Source organism: Heterodontus francisci, chromosome 1, assembly GCF_036365525.1.
Source record: "Heterodontus francisci isolate sHetFra1 chromosome 1, sHetFra1.hap1, whole genome shotgun sequence".
NCBI classification, from domain to species: Eukaryota; Metazoa; Chordata; class Chondrichthyes; order Heterodontiformes; family Heterodontidae; genus Heterodontus; species Heterodontus francisci.
The window spans coordinates 170,344,397-170,364,636 of NC_090371.1; the positions used below are offsets into that span (position 1 = coordinate 170,344,397).

General features: G+C 44.0%; 1 protein-coding gene across 6 annotated transcripts in view; it reads right to left on the minus strand.

Moving 5' to 3' along the window:
* The window catches only part of shroom3 (shroom family member 3), a 480,123-nt gene that overhangs the window by 167,357 nt on the left and 292,526 nt on the right, over nt 1-20,240 (minus strand). The window contains exon 1 of one of the 6 annotated variants that reach the window (XM_068038395.1): nt 15,854-15,877. The exons of the other annotated variants lie outside the window; for them this stretch is intronic. The gene's annotated coding sequence lies outside the window, so the exon portion shown is untranslated. Of the gene's footprint in view, nt 1-15,853; nt 15,878-20,240 lie in introns of those variants that run through there. 6 annotated transcript variants of the gene reach the window in all.

The following is a 20,240-nucleotide window of genomic DNA, read 5'->3' on the forward strand; positions in this document are numbered from 1 at the left end:
GCACAATTTTGCAGATTCTGAACAGTACGTGCAAAGAGTTTCTGGGTAAGTATGAAATACTGCCTATTTAAAAACATGCAATCACAATACAACTGGGCAGAGTCAACACAGACTTATGAAAGAGAAATCATGTTTGACAAATCTATTAGTTTTTTGAGGGTGTTAACTAATAGGGTGGATAAGGGGAAATCTGTGGATGTAGTATATTTGCATTTTCAGAAGACATTTGATAATAACATATTTATATGGAGCCTTTAGTGTAATAAAACATCCCAAGGTGCTTCACAGGAGCATCATAAAACAAAATATGACACCACACCACAGAAGGAGATAGTAGGTCAGATGACCAAAAGCTTGGTGAAAGAGGTAGGTTTTAAGGAGTGTCTTAAAGGAGGAAAGCAAGATAGAGAGGCAGAGAGAGGTAGGGAGGGTATTCCAGAGCTTAGGGCCTAGGCAACTGAAGGCACAGCCACCAATGATTGAATGATTAAAATTGGGGATGCTCAACAGGCCAGAATTAGAAGAGCACAGAAATCTTGGAGGGTTGTAGTGTTAGAAGAGATTACAGAGATAGGGAGGCCACATAAGGGGTTGCTACCCAAGATTAAAGCTCTTGGAATTGGGTTTACCATATTAGTATGGATTGAGCATTGGTTAGCGAGCAGTAAACTGAAACTAGGAATAAACAGGTCATTTTCAGGATGGCAGGGTGCAAATAGTGGGGTGCCGTAAGGATCAGTGCTTGAGCCTCAGCTATTTACAATTTATATCACTGACTTCGATGAGGGGACGGAGTGTAATGTATCTAAGTTTGTTGACAATACAAAGCTCAGTGGGAAAGTAAGCTGTGGGGTGGATGCAAAGAGACTACAAAAGGATATAGACTGGTTAAGTAACTGGGAAAGAAGATGGCAAATGGAATATAATGTGGGGAAGTGTGCAATTATCCACTTTGATAGGAAGAGTGGATAAAAATAATATTGTTTAAAGGGTGAGAGACTAGTAAATGTTGCTATGCACAGGGATTTGGTGGACCTTGTACACGAATCACAGAAAGTTAACACACAGGTACAGCAAGCAATGAGGAAGGTAAATAGTATGCGAGCCTTTATTGCAGAAGTGTTGGAGTATAAGAGTAAGAAGCCTTACTGAAATTATATAGGGCTTTGGTGAGAAAACACCTGGAGTATGGTGTACAGTTTTGGTCTCCTTACCTCCGGAAAGATATATCTGCCCCAGAGTGGGTACACAAGGGTTCACTAGATTGATTGCTGGGATGAGAGAGCTGTCCTATGAGGATAGATTGAGTAGAATGGGCCTACACTCTCTGGAGTTTAGAAGAAAGAGAGGCGATCTCATTGAAACATAAGATTCTGAGAGGATTTGACAGGGTAGATGCTGAAAGGCTGTTTCCCCTGGCTGGAGAGTCTACAACTAGGGGTCATAGTCTCAGCATAAAGGGTTGGCCATTTCAGACTGAGATGAGGAGAAATTTCTTCATTCAGTGAATGTGAATCTTTGGAACTCTCTATCCCAGAGGGCTGTGAATGCTCAGTCAATGAGTATATTCAAGGCTTAGATTGATAGATTTTTGGGAACGAAGGAAATCAAGTCAGAAAGCATAGAGCGAGAAATTGGAGCTAATGCAGAAGTTTAGCCATGATCATTGAATGGTGGAATAGGTTTGAGGGGCCATATGTCCTACTCGGGCTCCTAGTTCTGCTCTTATGTTCTGATGTAAATATGGATGGTCATTATGCTTGCTAGCGAAAATTATGAAGTAATTTGTTTGAGGAAGTTAAATATTTTGTTTGATTTGAAAAGTGGTTATTGTGATTATTGTGACCTTGATAATACACCATAAAGAAATGAGAAAATTGTATCTTGCTCAATCACAAAAGGCTATTTAAGGCCTTGAGATGTTGATAAAAGGAATTGATTAAATGTATTGAACACTAATTTATCAGCAATTGGTGAATCCAGTTATATTATAATTTGTTCTCTTCAGCAGGTAGCAATCTCACCTGAGTAAGAAATTTGTGGGTTCAAGTCCCACTCTAGGACTTGACCACATACGTGGACACATCAATGCAGTACTGAGGGGGTGCTGCACTGTCGGAGTTGCTGTCTTTCAGATGAGATGTTAAACTGAGGCCTTGTCTGTCCTCTCAGGTGGACATAAAAGAACCCATGCATTATTTTAAAAAGGAGTATGGGAGTTATACTCAATGTCCTGCCCAATATTTTTCTCTCAACCAACATTATAAAAAGACTTCATCTGGTCATTATCACATTGCTGTTTGTGGGAGCTTGCTGTGCACACACTGCCTGCCGCGTTTCCTACATTACAACAGCGATTGCACTTCAAAAGTACTTAGTTGGCTGAAAAGTGCTTTGGGACATCCTGAGATCGTGAAAGGCATTGCTTTACTTCAAGCCTTTTTTAGAAAATACATGCTTTAAAAAAAAAAATCCCATTAATAATTCCCAATGACCACTATGCACAGTACTTTTTAACCCTTCATTTTATCAAAGTGTCTCATTTCAATGCATTCACTTAAAAAAGCAGCAAGAATTTGGCTACATATCTTCACCTTCCCCATAAAGAACCCTGCCCTCTTGATCCTGGCAAGGATCTTTATCATTTCAGATCCCCATAGCTATGTAATGTTGCAACCACATATTCGCACTAACACTAAGACTGCCTATTTCCACCACTCTAACATTGCCCCGGTACATCCCTGCCTCAGCTCATCAGCTGCCAAAACCCTCATTCATGCCTTTGTTACCTCTAGACATAACTATTCCAGTGCACTCCTGGCTGGTCTCCCACATTCTGCACTCTGTAAACTTGAGGCCATTCGAAATTTTGCTGCCCATGTCCTAACTCGCACCAAGTCCAGTTCACCTGTCACCCCTAAGCTCGCTGACCTACATTGGCTCCCAGTCAAGCAACATCTTCATTTTAAAATTCTCATCTTTGTTTTCAAATCCCTCCATGGTTTCATCCCTCCCTATCTAATCTGCTTCAGCCCCATAACCCTTCACGATATCTGCACTCATCTAATCCTGGCCTTCCTGATTTTCATTGCTCCGCCATTCATAGAACATAGAACAGTACAGCACAGTACAGGCCCTTCGGCCCACGATGTTGTGCCGACCCTTTAATCTACTCTAAGATCAAACTACCTACATATCCTTCATTCTACTATCATCCATGTACCTATCCAAGAGTCGCTTAAATGTCCCTAATGTATCTGCTTCTACTACCACTGCTGGCAATGCATTCCATGCACCCATCACTCTCTGTGTAAAGAACCTACCTCTGACATCTCCCTGAAACCTTCCTCCAATCACCTTAAAATTATGCCCCCTGGTGATAGCCCTTTCCGCCCTGGGAAAAAGTCTCTGGCTATCCACTCTATCTATGCCTCTCATCATCTTGTCCACCTCTATCAAGTCACCTCTCATCCTTTTTCGCTCCAATGAGAAAAGCCCTCGCTCCCTCAACCTTTCTTCATAAGACATGCCCTCCAGTCCAGGCAGCATCCTGATAAATCTCCTCTGCACTCTCTCTAAAGCTTCCATATCCTTCTTATAATGAGGCGACCAGAACTGAACACAATATTTCAAGTGTGGTCTAACCAGGGCTTTATAGAGCTGCAGCATAACCTCGCGGCTCTTAAACTCAATCCCCCTGTTAATGAAAGCCAACACACCATACGCCTTCTTAACAACCCTATCAACTTGGGTGGCAACTTTGAGGGATCTATGGACGTGGACCCCAAGATCCCTCTGTTCCTCCACACTGCCAAGAATCCTGTCTTTAAGCCTGTATTCTGCATTCAAATTCTATCTTCCAAAATGAATCACTTCACACTTTTCCAGGTTGAACTCCATCTGCCACTTCTCAGCCCAGCTCTGCATCCTGTCAATGTCCCGTTGCAACCTACAACAGCCCTCCACACTATCCACAACTCCAGCAACCTTTGTGTCATCGGCAAACTTACTAACCCATCCTTCCACTTCCTCATCCAAGTCATTTATAAAAATCACAAAGAGCAGAGGTCCCAGAACAGATCCCTGCGGAACACCACTGGTCACCGAGCTCCAGGCTGAATACTTTCCATCTACTACCACCCTCTGTCTTCTATGAGCCAGCCAATTCTGTATCCAGACAGCCAAATTTCCCTGTATCCCATGCCTCCTTACTTTCTGAATGAGCCTACCATGGGGAACCTTATCAAACGCCTTGCTAAAATCTATATACACCACATCCACTGCTCTTCCTTCATCAATGTGTTTTGTCACATCCTCAAAGAATTCAATAAGGCTTGTGAGGCATGACCTGCCCCTCACAAAGCCATGCTGACTATCTCTAATCAAACTATGCTTTTCCAAATAATCATAAATCCTGTCTCTCAGAATCCTCTCCAATAATTTGCCCACCACCAATGTAAGACTGACTGGTCTGTAATTCCCAGGGTTATCCGTATTCCCTTTCTTGAGCAAGGAAACAACATTTGCCACCCTCCAATCATCCGGTACTACTCCAGTGGACGGTGAGGATGCAAAGATCATCGCCAAAGGCGCAGCAATCTCTTCCCTCGCTTCCCGTAATATCCTTGGGTATATCCCGTCGGGCCCCAGGGACTTATCTATCCTCATGTCTTTCAAAATTTCCAGCACATCCTTCTTAACATCAACCTGTTCGAGCATAACAGCCTGTTTCACGCTGTCCTCACAAACGACAAGGTTCCTCTCACTAGTGAATACTGAAGCAAAGTATTCATTAAGGACCTCCCCTACCTCCTCCGACTCCAGGCACAAGTTCCCTCCACTATCCCTGATCGGCCCTACCCTCACTCTGGCCATCCTCTTGTTCCTCACATAAGTGTAGAACGCCTTGGGATTTTCCTTAATCCTACCCGCCAAGACTTTTTCATGTCCCCTTCTAGCTCTAAGTCCATTCTTCAGTTCCTTCTTGGCTACCTTGTAACCCTCTAGAGCCCTGTCTGATCCTTGCATTGTCAACCTTAAGTAAGCTTCCTTCTTCCTCTTGACTAGCTGTTCCACATCTCTTGTCATCCAAGGTTCCTTCACCCTACCATCCCTTCCTTGCCTCATCGGGACAAACCTATCCAGCAGTCGCAACAAGTGCTCCCTAAACAACCTCCACATTTCTGTCGTGCATTTCCCTGAGAACATCTGTTCCCAATTTAAGCTCCCCAGTTCCTGCCTAATAGCATTGTAATTCCCCCTCCCCCAATTAAATATTTTCCCATCCCGTCTGCTCCTGTCCCTCTCCATGACTATAGTAAAGGTCAGAGAGTTGTGATCACTATCACCGAAATGCTCTCCCACCGAGAGATCTGCCACCTGGCCTGGTTCGCTGCCAAGCACCAAGTCCAACATAGTCTCCCCTCTAGTCGGCCTATCTACAGATTGAGTCAGGAAATCTTCCTGGACACACCTGACAAAATCTGCTCCATCCAAACTATTTGCACTAAGGAGGTTCCAATCAATATTAGGGAAGTTGAAGTCACCCATGACAACAACCCTGTTACTTCTGCACCTTTCCAAAATCTGCTTATGCCTTCAATTGCCTGGGCCCCAAGGTCTGGAATTCCTTCCCTACACCTCTCCACCCTTCTACCTCGCTTTCCTCCTTTAACGCACTCCTTAAAACCTATCTCTTTCACCAAGCTTTCGGTCATCTGACCTAATATCTCCTTTTGTGGCTCTGTCTCATTTTTGTTTCATATGGTTCCTATGAAGCACCTTGGGACAATTTATGTTAAAGGTGCGATATCAATTTAAGTATTTGTTATTGTATGCTGCAATGTTGAAACTCAGAGAAAACCGTCAAGCAGGAAGCAGAAAATTTAAGCCCTTCACCAGAGATATAGATAGATTGATGGATCGATTGTCTATCTGTTTATCAATCTGATAGAGAGAGAGAGACAGAGAGAGAATAAGTGCGCGCTAGAGAGAGACAGAAAAGAGCATGCACAGAAGGCACATCATCTTTTTGTGCACTTTCTACTGGTTGCCTCAGCAGAAACTTGGCACAGGTTGCGTGACCTGTCTGTACTGTTGGGTATGGTGCATGGTGACCCAGAACATGGAAAATGGGGAAAACATCTAAAATACCTTTTAAAATTAGCATGTTATTATATATAAGAAAACACACAAGTATGTGTATTAAGACTGTCATGACTGATAAATTGGAAGGACTTTATAGCTCAGAAACTTTGAACGGTATTTTATGCTCTCCCCATGGCAAGTTAGGAAGCAGTGAGGACATTTAATCGGGTAGAATGGTGGTGGGTGGGTACCCCGTCACCTTCCCACCTCCACTACAATTAAGTTTGTGGCGGGAAGGCTGGTGGACGGCCTTCCTGCCCCGCTGCCAATTGAGGCCCTTAAGGGTCTTTTTTAAAAAAAATCTTTCTTGGGATGTGGGAATCGTTGGCAAGGCCAGCATTAGTTGCCCATCCATTTGCCCTTGAGAAGGTGGTGGTGAGCTGCCTTCTTGAACTGCTGCGTCCATTTGGTGTAGGTACACCCACAGTGCTGTTAGGAAGGGAGTTCCAGGATTTTGATCCAATGACAATGAAGGAATGGCGATAAATTTCCAAGTCAGGATGGTGTGCGACTTGGAGGGGAACTTGCAGGTGGTGGTGTTCCCATGCAACTGCTGTCCTTGACCTTCTAGGTGGTAGAGGTCGCGGGTTTGGAAGGTGCTGTAGAAGGAGGCTTGGTGAGTTGCTGCAGTGCATCTTGTAGATGTAGACACTGCTGCTTCTATTCATCGGTGGTGGAGGGAGTGAATGTTTAAGGTGGTGGATGGGATGCCGATCAAGTGGGCTGCTTTGTCCTGGATGGTGTTGAGCTGCTCAAGTGTTGTTGGAGCTGCACTCATCCAGGCAAGTGGAGAGTATTCAATCACACACCTGACTTGTGCCTTGTAGATGGTGGGCAAGCTTTGGGGGAATCAGGAGGTGAGTTACTTGCCGCAGATATCCCAGCCTCTGACCTGCTCTTGTCGCCCCAGTATTTATGTGGCTGGTCCAATTCAGTTTCTGTCCAATAGTAACCCCTAGGATGTTGATGGTGGGGAATTCAGTGATGGTAATGTTGTTGAATGTCAAGGGGAGATGGTTAGATTCTCTCTTATTGGAGATGGTCATTGCCTGGCATTTGTGTGGCACGAATGTTACATGCCACTTATCAGTCCAAGCCTGAATGTTGGCTAGGTCTTACTACATATGGACACGGACAGTTTCAGTATCTGGGGAGTTGTGAATGGTACTAAACATAGTACAATCATCAGCGAACATCCCTACTTCTGACCTTATGATGGAGGGAAGGTCATTGATGAAGCAGCTGAAGATGGTTGGGCTAGGACACTACCTTGAGGAGCTCCTGCAGCAATGTCTTGGGGCTCAGATGGTTGGCCTCCAAAAACCACAGCCATCTTCCTTTGGGCTAGGTATGACTCCAACTAGTGGAGAGTTTTCCACCCAATTCCCATTGTCTCCAGTTTTGCTCGGGCTCCTTGATGCCACACTTGGTTAAATGCTGCCTTGATATCCAGGGCAATCACTCTCACCTCACTTCGAGTTCAGCTCTTTTGTCCATGTTTGGACCAAGGCTGTAATGAAGTCAGGAGCCAAGTGGCCCCTGAGGAACCCAATCTGAGCATGTGAGCAGTTTATTGCCATTTAAGTGGCGCTTGATAGCACTGTCGAGGACACCTTCCATTACTTTGCTGATGATCGAGAGTAGACTGAAGGGGAGGTAGTTGGCCAGACTGCATTAATGCCCAATTAAAGGCCTCTTCCCGCCACTGCTGGTATTAGCCCAGCAGCAGGCGGGCCTGTCGCCCTGCAGGGAGTATGACATGCAAACCCGTGCGGGGTTGCTTGTGGTTTCCCGGGTGAATGGAGGTAGGAGGCATCCCTCATTCAAAGGCACTAGGTGCCTGATTGAGGGATTCAGCATCGGCAAGTGGGGGCAACTGAGTGCCAACCCCTGCCCTTGCTGTCGACTCACCTACACCCCACGCTTTCGCGACGCCCACCCCACGAAACCCCTCCCACCATTACTTACCTCTGGCCTGGGTTGCTCCGTGATCCGGGGCCTCCAGTGGGTGTTCTTCCGGCAGTAGCCACCGTCTCCCTAGCAGCGCTGCCAAGCAAAAGAGCTGCCAGCCTTTGATTGGCCGGCAGTTCTCAGTGGGCGGGACTTCCTGCCTCGGGGAAGGCCTGCCGGTAACCTCTCAGGTGCCTGATTGGCTCGTCATATGGTGGACTTTCCCCAAAGGAAATAAAGCAGGTCTCTCACTGGCTCTCCAGCCAGCAGCCAAGACCCCTGTTGCCTCCGTAAAATTCCCCCCTCAAATCTAAATCAGGGGACACAATCACTGACCAACGCAAGCAAATGGACCGCTGGGTGGAACACTACCTAGAACTGTACTTCAGGGAAAATGTTGTCACTGAGACCGCCCTCAATGCAACCCAGTCTCCGCCAGTCATGGATGAGCTGGACGTACAGCCAACAAAATCGGAACTCAGTGATGCCATTGATCCTCTAGCCAGCAGAAAAGCCCCTGGGAAGGACGGCATTACCCCTGAAATCATCAAGAGTGCCAAGCCTGCTATACTTTCAGCTCTGCATGAACTGCTTTGCCTGTGCTGGGACGAGGCAGCAGTACCACAGGACATGCGCGATGCCAATATCATCACCCTCTATAAAAACAAAAGTGACCGCGGTGACTGCAACAACTACCGTGGAATCTCCCTGCTCAGCATAGTGAGGAAAATCTTCACTCGTGTCGCTTTAAACAGGCTCCAGAAGCTGGCTGAGCGTGTCTATCCTGAGGCACAGTGTGGCTTTCGAGCAAATAGATCCACCATTGACATGCTGTTCTCCCTTTGCCAGCTACAGGAGAAATGCCGTGAACAACAGATGCCCCTCTACGTTGCTTTCATTGATCTCACTAAAGCCTTTGACCTCGTCAGCAGATGTGGTCTCTTCAGAGTACTAGAAAAGATTGGATGTCCACCAAAGCTACTAAGTATCATCACCTCATTCCATGACAATATGAAAGGCACAATTCAGCATAGTGGCGCCTCATCAGACTCCTTTCCAAACCTGAGTAGTGTGAAACAGGGCTGTGTTCTTGCTCCTACACTTTTTGGGATTTTCTTCTCCCTGCTGCTCTCACATGTGTTCAAGTCCTCAGAAGAAGGAATTTTCCTCCACACAAAATCAGGGGGCAGGTTGTTCAACCTTGCCTGTTTAAGAGCGAAGACCAAAGTTCGGAAAGTCCTCATCAGGGAACTCCTCTTTGCTGACAATGCTGCATTAACGTCTCACACTGAAGGGTGTCTGCAGAGACTCATCGACAGGTTTGCGGCTGCCTGCAATGAATTTGGCCTAACCATCAGCCTCAAGAAAACGAACATCATGGGACAGGACGTCATAAATGACCCATCTATCAATATCGGCGACCACACTCTGGAAGTGGTTCAAGAGTTCACCTACCTAGGCTCCACTATCACCAGTAACCTGTCTCTAGATGCAGAATTAAACAAGTGCATGGGAAAGGCGTCCTCTGCTATGTCCAGACTGGCCAAGAGAGTGTGGGAAAATGGCGTACTGACACGGAACACAAGTCTTTCTCACAAGACTCTGAATCCACTGAAAACACATGAACCCCAAGAGAGAAAAGTCTCCTACAGTGAACAAGGTTTAAGCAGAATACTGGGCCCCAACGAAAAGCAAGATCTACCTACAATCAAGGACTCTACAGTGAGCTCAAAGAACCGGAACAACAACTCTTCAGCTATTGCCTCAAACCTTTCCACTTTATTTTTATTCTGCTCTTTTCTGTCTCTATTTGCGTGTGTGTATCGCGTGTGCATGCTAGCGTGGGATGAGTCGTGTATCCGTAGGCGTTAACCGAATTAGAGTTAAGTTTAATAAATTTCAACTTTTCTTCTGTAAATCTAAGAAAGCCTGTTTGTGCTGGTTTCTTTACCTTATAATTGGAAAGCGGTGAACAAGGATTCACCAAGGGGGAGCTAAAAACACGGTGTGTTTAAAATTAAACCCTGTTACAGTAAGACCAGGTGAAGGCTGAAAGGGAAACCTAGACACCTTTCTCACCTGGTCGTAACACTATTTATTAATAAACTAAATCTTAACATTGTTAAGATAAATTTATGTCTGAAGACTTTATAACTTCTATTTTAACCTAACCTCCATGCTTGGGAAAGGCTTCCACTGCTATGTCCAGACTGGCCAAGAGAGTGTGGGAAAATGGCGCACTGACACAGAACACAAAAGTCCAAGTGTATTAGGCCTGTGTCCTCAGTACCTTGCTCTACGGCAGCGAGGCCTGGACAACGTACGTCAGCCAAGAGCGACGTCGCAATTCATTCCATCTTCGCTGCCTCCGGAGAATCCTTGGCATCAGGTGGCAGGACCGTATCTCCAACACAGAAGTCCTCGAGGCGGCCAACATCCCCAGCATATACACACTACTGAGCCAGTGGCGCCTGAGATGGCTTGGACATGTGAGCCGCATGGAAGATGGCAGGATCCCCAAGGACACATTGTACAGCGAGCTCGTCACTGGTATCAGACCCACCGGAAGTCCTTGGCTCTGCTTTAAAGACGTCTGCAAACGCGACATGAAGTCCTGTGACATTGATCACAAATCGTGGGAGTCAGTTGCCAGTGATCGCCAGAGCTGGCGGGCAACCATAAAGGCGGGGCTAAAGCGTGGCGAGTCGCTTCACAGTTGGCAGGACAAAAGACAGAAGCGCAAAGAGAGAGCCAACTGTGTAACAGCCCCGACAACCAATTTTATCTGCAGCACCTGTGGAAGAGTCTGTCACTCTAGAATTGGTCTTTATAGCCACTCCAGGCGCTGCTGCACAAACCACTGACCACCTCTAAGCGCTTACCCATTGTCTCACGAGACAAGGAGGCCAAAGAAGAAGACGACTCTGAAATGTAGTGACAACAGGTCTGATATAATTTATTCCTATAATGTTATTATAAATAGATACACTTTGCCTAGAAATCTGGATTCAATGACATGCCCTATTGACATAGATATTTATATAAAAGGCAGAAACATCACTGTACGTATGTGGGGGCATGCAAGGCAGTAGCATTAGGTTTTCTTAAAGTACAGCAATATATAACATTACATTTTATCAGAATTGTTATTTACATAAAGCGGACAAGCTACTTTCTTCAGCGTCATGTCAGGTATTATGATAAATGATCGTCAGCCTAATTATTGAATTTGGTATGTACGTCCACCAAGAAAAATTAAATTCTCAAGTCACTAAACCTGACACGTAAAACAAACTTGACAGAGAGCCACCTTAAATTTCATCAGCGTAATTGTTTTGTACAAAAACCCTACAATAACGATATCATTTTAAATATCAAATTTCATGAGAAATCCTTGCACTTGCTAGTCATTAAGACACTGCCCAAACACTGACTGGACATAAACAGAACAGCCCCTTTCCACATGAGGATGAGATAAAGCAATGGGAATCTTGTGGAATTCATCCCAAACTTCTCAAGTATTGGAAGTAATGCTGAATAATAATGGATGTCATTTCATGGCAATAGTGGAAATGAGTCCCACCATTCTCCTGATGCTAAATGTTCTTCTGTCTCTGATACCTGTGACCTGTTTCATCATTAAATCCCCTGCCCTCCCATTCCCCTATCTCCACACACACAACTTTATCAGATCCCTGGAAACAGCTTCCTTATGTTAAAGATCAGAGAAAGGAAAGAAATTACAAATTTGGCAAGATCACATTTTTGATACGACCAATAGTTGGGAAATTATGTTAATCTGAAAGTTGCAGCACTCCCCAATACCTCTCGCCAATGAAGCATAGTTAAACAAAGGATCTACACCTAAAAGGTTAACCTATCTATTCAGAAGGTGAATGACTTGCTGTGTCTTTCCAGCATTCTCTATTTTTTCCCCCAGAAGTGTGCAAGTGGAGCACCAATCTAGTATCCTGCTGAATTTCCCTCTGTAATAATAGTCTGCAGCTGCTACCCTAAGAACAAGCAGAGGTTGCTTCAAATTATTTCTGCATAATTGTCAAAAAAGAAATCTATATTTTTTGCAAACTTTCTCCCCATTTCTTCTGGAGATGCTAGGTCCTGCTAGGGTATAGTTCCTTAAGTATCAGATCTCCTCCAGTACCTTGCTCAAGTGACCAGTCTTCATGTTACTGCAGCTAGATAGCGTCAAACAAGCTAATCAACCAGGGAGATACCACAGTTTAGCCCTCAGCCTTATATTCATCAAAAATCTACAGATAATACCTTCTATGTGGAGAGGTCACTTGATTGAGACCAGAAGCATTTGACCTGGCTAATTCTACCCATCCTTAGCCAAAGGGCACTGAGGCCAATTATGGCGCTTGTCACTAGAATGAGCTCACTGGATAGTTCATTGCCATATTGGACAGGAGTTATTTTAAATCTTTACAACGTGAGCTGCAGATGCTTCACATGCAATTGAAATGTAAATTTTCAAGATCACAAATGCATTAAAAATTGTCACAACTCTTCTAAAACCTTAAGGAAAATTACAGACATTGTATCAGATTGCTTGCATAATAAATGTCCAATCACGGTTCTTTTGCTGGAGCCAAAGAAAGTGTTTTATCGAGTCAAGTGGGTTTTACTGCTCTATACCATGCAGAAATGCAGCTTTCGGTTTCATGGGGTGGATAAGAACACTGCATGCTGCTCCTCTAGCTTTAATTGTTTTGAACAGTGCTGTTTCCTGGGTTGGGCAGGTGTACACAATAAGGATGCCCCATTTCCCTTTTGTAGTAGCAATGGAATCCCTAGCAATTGTTGTAAGGGCAGAAGTCATATAGGTACAGAACACAGTAGATGTTTATGGTGAAGATGACATATTGTTACTGTTACAGAACCCAAGGACTCTCTCCTCCACCTGATGACTAATATGGGATTATAGTTTGTTTTCAGATAGAAAGATTAATATTGTAAATCAGAGGTCCTTCTGTTAAACAGTGGATTCTGACCCTTAACTGTTTTTCTTGCAATTTTTTTGACCTTCTTTACAACTAGTGGGACAATGGGTAGAATGATCTTAGCCCTTGTTCAAGCCTCAGCATGGAAATGTCAGGCGTGTGTGTTTCGCCCCAATATTTCTTGTGTTGCAGTGTTACCCTGTTTGAATTTAGCTGTGGTAGCTTGGAACGGTTTAGTCTGAGCACCATCTCTTCACTGGTAGATTTAGGATTATCCACTCAGGAAGGATCAATGCTGAGGACAGATCTTCCTAAATTAGAAGATAACCGAGTAATAATAGTTGAGGGAAATCATTGGCCCATAAATTCATCCATCTACTAAGATGCTCTAGTTCCTTCCATTGCAGCAGTTTAAAAAAAAAAAATGCTTCCAAGGTTTTCGTCTGTGCTACAGTAGCTTAAAGTCTACTGCATATAACAATCATTTAAGTCTCAGCCTTGGTTCAGTGGTAGCACTTTCACCTCCGAGTTGGAAGAGGTTTAAACCTACTCCAGATACTCAAATACATAATCTTAAATGAATTATAAAAATAATTTTTTTTTAAAAAAACTCTCATTTCCTAAATGAATATATTCTGTTAGAAAACACCATTTGAAGCATTGAATTACTTTGGCAAACACTCAGTAAATAATGAGTGTGAAATTACTCTGTGTTCTGAATGCTGAAGAAAAACGCCTCCACTTTTAATCAAATCTGGCGTTTTTTGGGAACCATCCTAATGGGTGACAGAGACCACTTCCTCAAAGCACCAGTACACCGAAACCTTGGCTGAAATCCAGCTACGTCAAGCTGTCCAGTAACATCTACTTACTGTAATGTGGACAGACAGTTCCCTTTTGCCAATTCACCAGGATATTGACAACGTGATGCAAGCATTAGATTATCTTCAGGAATTTCTGCACTCAATTAAAATCACTAAATATTACATGCGACACAAATACTGCATTGTTATTTCTGACACAGAAATAAGGGAAGCTCTCTTAACCCTTGGTAACTAAAATATATTTTCAGCTTTCAACTGGAACTATGGTTTTGGTCATGTAGTTTCATTATATGGAATATGATTAATAAATAATGATCATACTGCAGGTTCTGGTGTCAGTATGAATGTAAGGGAAAAACAGAGGGAGAATCATGTATACTATGTATTGAACAGTAACAGAAAAACACTGGAAGATTGCTGACAACACATCTGTCATCATCGGGAAGATTTTAAGAGGTTTCAGAGAACCTGAAGATCATGAGGGAAACAGTGATATAAATGTATGAAATATAATCTAGGATCATTTTGTCATAAATATATTGATATTTCTCTGTTAAGATGTTTGAGAAATGCCACTGCTGTGTTCAAGCAGGTAAGTTATGATACCAGTTCTACCTTCAGCATTCAATATTGCCCAATTGTCTGTCCAAAAATGGGCATTCTATTTATAGTCACTTTCTTTTCATTATACATAGATGGAGTTTTTTCCCATCACAAGAACAAACCATAATACTTTCATCTTTCTTCTAAATGCTAGAAAGATGGGGTGGAATTTTCTCAGGCTGGTGGAGGCAGTTTGGCGGTGTGCAAGGCCGGAAAATTGCAGAAAATGTCGCCATGTCAGGATCCCTCCCCCTTCCAGCTTTCCCAGGGGCAGGTTGGGAATCCCCGTGGCTGAGGCGGAAAGCCAACTGAAGTACTTAAGGTGGGAATTAGGACCTATTTTGCATATGGATTCCCCCTTTCCCAACAGTGCAGAAGCTCCACGCTGTGTCTGCAACCTGGCAGGTGGGAGATGGTGAGAGCACAACAGGAAGAGCTTCTTCAATGAAACTGACAAGCTGGGAAGGCTTTGATCATTATAACTGAAGAGCTCCAACCATGGCCAGGAGAGAAGCTGCTGTTCAAAGCACTCCTTCTCTGAGAGTGCTTGACAGGTGATTGTCAACTGCTTGGAAGGCACTTCATCTGTCCAGCACTTCACTCACCTTCAGCTGCACTTCCCTGCTGCCAGCCTTCAAAGTGGCACAAGCGCAGCTTATGCAGCTCAACCATCTACCAGTGCTGAGGGTCCAATGCAGGTGGCTCACCACCACCAACTGCTCCAGCAGCAGCAAGAGGAGCACCAGCAGTTGCCTTCTCTTCAGTCACATGCTCTTCCACAGGACAGAGGGGATGGACTCAGAGATCCAGCTGGAATGAAGTGAGAACCCACCCCCCAACACAAGGTCTACAGGTAGATGGTCAGCTTTCTCGACATGACTGAGTACCAGTGCCTCAGGAGGCTTAGGCTGTCACGGCAGGTCACTGCAGACATCGGCAGCCTCCTAGAACAAGACCTCCTTCCCAGTGGAGCAGATGGGCACACATTGCCAGTGGCTGACAAGGTGCTGGTCACTGGAGGCCCATCCTCACTGTCTGTCCCACCCCACGTCTCTGCCTCTCACTAAGTTATGTGCTCTTTACTCCTGCAACGAAAGAAAGCAGAGGGGTGCAAGTGCTGGTAATGGTTTATGCAGAGAGGAGGGATGGACGCCTTTTGTGCAGGGTGACTGTGAGGTAGGGACACGAGAAGACAATAGGATGAAGGCAAGTGTGAGTGTTGCTGTTCAAATGGGGCTGTGAGGTGCCTGGAGAGACAGGAATGAGTGGAGTAGCAAGGTGTGTTGTTCTGAGGAGCAGTATGCAGGAAGATGCTGGGAAAGGCAGAGGGTGAGGCTTGACATCGGAAAGTGTTATATTACTCACCTTTCCTGCCCTTCTGGAGGTCCTGAATTCTCTTGGTACACGGTTTCCAGGTTGGAGGGACCCACACTTCTGCTACTGACTTCCTCAGGCACTTCCATCCACGTCTGCTTGCTTGGAGAAGCTGTCCTCTTCCTCCTGTCCTTCAGGGAGCTCAGTTCGCTGCAGTCCCTCAGATCCCACAGCAGGTCCTCCAGGTAAGAGTGAGACACACGTGGGTCAGCCTTCCTAGCACTCCTCCCCATTCCTGTGGGTGCAGCAGCCTGAAAAATCCAAGTGCTGCCGAGCTTTTCTGAAACATGACCTTTAAACAGAAATCCTTCCTCAGACAAAATGGCCACATCATCCCACCCACTCTCCCTAACTGGTCAGGGGCCTGGCTCTTAATTTGCTTTCTCTAGTAAAGTATTGTCAGAAGACCTTCTAATCGGGAGGTCAGGTTCGCGCCCATTACACCAGAGGCTAAGGCAGTAAGATTCCACCCATGGTATCTAATAAAGTATTTTATTTTTATTTACTATGAAAAGATTATTTACAAAAACATTTATTTGTGATCTTTTACTTTGGTTATTTTCCCTTTTCCCTGCCCTTGATTCTCCTTGTGCATCACTGTCCGCTGACATGATAGGCTGTAGACAAGTTACAGGCCTCTTTCGAAACTTGCTTGATATACCCTTGAGTTTAGAAGGTTGAGGGGTTGATTTAATTAAGATGTTTAAAATTATTTGGGGTTTAGTAAGAGTAGATACAGAGAAACTATATCCTCCGTGGGGGGAATCTGGAACAAGGGGCATCATCTTAAAATTAGAGATAGGGCATTTGGAAGTGAAATCAGGAAACACTTCTCCACACACAGAGCACTAGGAATCTGGAATTTTCTCCCCCAAATGATGCTGAATCAACTGAAATTTTCAAGACTGAGATTGATGGATATTTGATAGGTAAAGGTATCAATGATCTGGTGAGTAGGCAGGTAAATGGAGTTGGGGCACAGTTCAACTACAATCTAATCAAATGGCAGACAGGGTCAAAGGGCTAAATGGCCTACTCCTGTTCCTATGTACTTCATTGTTAGCATAGGTAACTGGCCTGCCAATTTTACCTCTCTTACTGTAAGGCGATAACACCTGCTTTCAGAAGCTCCTTGTTGTAGTACAGTTAAAATCAGGAATTTGACATGTGCGGGAGGTGTAAAGCTGTCACAGATCTCTGTATATCAGCAATTTGGAATTTCAGTTCAACAGAAAAATAAATCATGACTAAACACAAGATCTTCCTCGTGTGGAACTAATTAGTCTTCAACAGCTATATTTTGGCAGGGGGGCGGCGGGGAGGTTGCAGTGAAGTTACTGTTTTTTTGGCCACTTTTTAATCACAATTGCCCAAGTTTCAGACCTCCAAGGTGGTTAAATATGAGACCTGCCACCAAGTAGTGCAATAAAGAGAAGCCTTGGTGGAACTAGTCCTCTCATTTTTCATCCCTCCCTGTGAGGAATGTTTCAACTCTGCTTTTCAGCAGATGGGGTAAGTCATCATGTACAGACTTGAGGTTTAAGGCTGTCGCTACTACTTACTGCACACTGCTATTAGGATGTCCTTCCCAAATAATGTTCTGTTGAAGCCCCTGTTAAAAAAATTTAATATGGTAGGTGCCAAAAAATCCGCAAAATCTCTTTTTAAACCATATTAAGAACAGTAGCATGAATTAATATATACATACCAGGTTTCAACAACCGGACAGAATGCAATTTTAAGGCCTCACTGAGGGACATAGTGGCAGAAACTGTACACTGTAACTATTGGGTTGACCATTGTCAAGTAACAGAAAATTCTCAAGGTTGTGAAACCAATTTGCAGAATACTAACAGAATGAAATTCTTTCCATTTGTAAGTTTACTGAACAGAAAATTAGGCTCGAGTACATAACAGAATTTCCTGTTTTATGCTCATTTGGACATTTTTTTCCCTGTAAAATTATCAACAGGAGGAATTTCACCTTCTTAAACTCTTTATTGCTTTATGTCCTGGACACAAACATAGATAAATGAACATCTAGCCATTTAAAACAATAAAATATAGTATAGCAAGCTTATGCATTTTCTCATCTTGATCCATATGAAATTTGAGACGTTTAAGAGTTGTGTTCAAAAAACTCAAGTCTTTCTTGACCTTAGGTACCTCTTGCAAATAGTTTGAATGATGGAAATCACCAGGAACTGTTATAAATCAGGATAGTATATTATTTCAAAAATGTAGCAAAATGATCCAGCTGATAAAAATTACTTTGCTGACACAGTGTAAAGAATCAACCTTTCCTTGATATTCCTCAAAATTTTAAAAACAAATTGCTAATATACGATAATAATCTCCACAAATCCCTTAACATTCAGAGATACATTTTATAGCAGTCAACTTGCAATTGTCAGTCATCGACAAACAAGTTAATTAATGACAATGAGAACAATTTAGCAGTACTGGCTTTAACAGATACCTTTTCTGCTCAATTAACTCCAGTGCAAGCTGTACAGTCCACTTTATGAGTGTCTCTCATAGTGATCACTGTTAGTTTTGTTTGGGAAAACTGTTGATTAAGGGCAACTGTTGGGGCAGAAGCAATTCCAATGAATGCTGGTCTTTGTTACGCTGATGCAAGTTCCTTTCAAGATATGGCACAGTATAAGTTAGAAAATGTGAGGACTGAAACACATGGATGAAATCCATAAACAAGTGATGGAAAAAAAGTGACACTTTGCTGAATAGCAACTTATTCTAGCCATTTTGTTTCTCTACTCTTGACTTTGCATCATCTTCGGTTCGGAACAAATCAGGCAGAATGAAATGTGAACTTGAAGAAAGAATGGGCAGATTCCTTCATTAAATGTCCTTTGGTCCTTTAAGACATCTGCTACCAAGTGACCACTCCCAAATGAGCCCACTTCATTCCACCCTGTGCGAGATATGCCCATTTAAACAATTTGATGGCATTCCGAGCGAGTAGCACGACGCATTGAGAAAGCATAGGAGTCATATGCTGAATGTCAGGTGGCAGCTGTAATGGGTTACACTGCTTCCTATTCGTTGCTGACATTATTTTTCTGCACCTTAGTCAGTGGGGATTCAAATCTCCTTGCATGGTTTTGCTAGCAAAGGCCAAAATAAAACTGGAGAAACAGTCGAGGTGGCCTTATTTGAAGAAGAGGATCATCCAGCATCAAAAATGAATCAACCACCCCATTTTTGGGGTGGACAGACCGCCCCCACCAGGTGATTTGGGGCGAGGGGCGGGGGGGGGGGCTGCCCGCCCAGCTATTTAAATGAACCGCCACACGGAAGATTGTGGCGGCTCTGCGACATGCGGCCGGGACGCTGTTTTTTTCGCCCACAGAAGATTCAGCCCATTGAGTGGGGTGTCCCAGGGACTGATGCTGGCACCATTACAATTTCTAATTTGTATCAATGGCTTGGATTCAGAAATGCAATGCAAATTGTTGAAATTTCAGCATCGAGCTTTCAAACTAGAAGGGGTAATTAATTTGGAGGAGGCAAGTCAGAACTTACAAAACGAGTAAGAGAAAATATTTAAGTGGACAGAGAATTCCAGCAATATAAAATATTGCATACAGGGAAGAAACTTAGATGAAACACTCACTCTACTACCACTAATATTGATATAGCTAAATTAAATGCTAAGCAAGTTTTAAAAAATTCTTTCATGGAATTGGTGCATTGTTATACATCCCTAATTGCCCTCGAAAAGATGGTAGTGAGCTGTCTTCTTGAACCAGTGCAGTCCAACTGGTGCAGGTACACCCACAGTGCTGTCAGGGAGGGAGTTCCAGGATTTTAATCCAGCGACAGTGAAGAAACAGCAATATATTTCCAAATCAGGATCGTGTACGAATTGGAGGGGAACTTGCAGGTGGTGGTCTTCCCATGCGTCTGAAGTCCTTGTCCTTCCAGGTGGAAGAGGCCACGGGTTTGAAAGATGCTGTCGAAGGAGGTGTGGTAAGTTGCTGCAGTGCATCTGGTACATGGTGTACACTGCTTCCACTGTGCGTCCGTGGTGGAGGGAGTGAATGTTTAAGGTGGTGAATGGGGTGACAATCAAGCAGGCTGCTTTGTCCTGGATGGTGTTGAGCTTCCTGAGTGCTGTTGGAGCCGCACTCATCTAGGCAAGTGGAAAGTATCCAATCACACTCCTGACTTGTGCCTTGTAGATGGTGGACAAGCATTGGTGAGTAACCACAGTATTCCCAGCCTCTGAACCTGCTCTTGTAGCCACAGTATTTATGTGGCTGGTCCAGTTCAATTTCTGGTCAATGCTTACCCCCAGGATGTTGATAGCGGGGGATTTAGTGATGGTAATGCCATTGAATGTCAAGGGGAGATG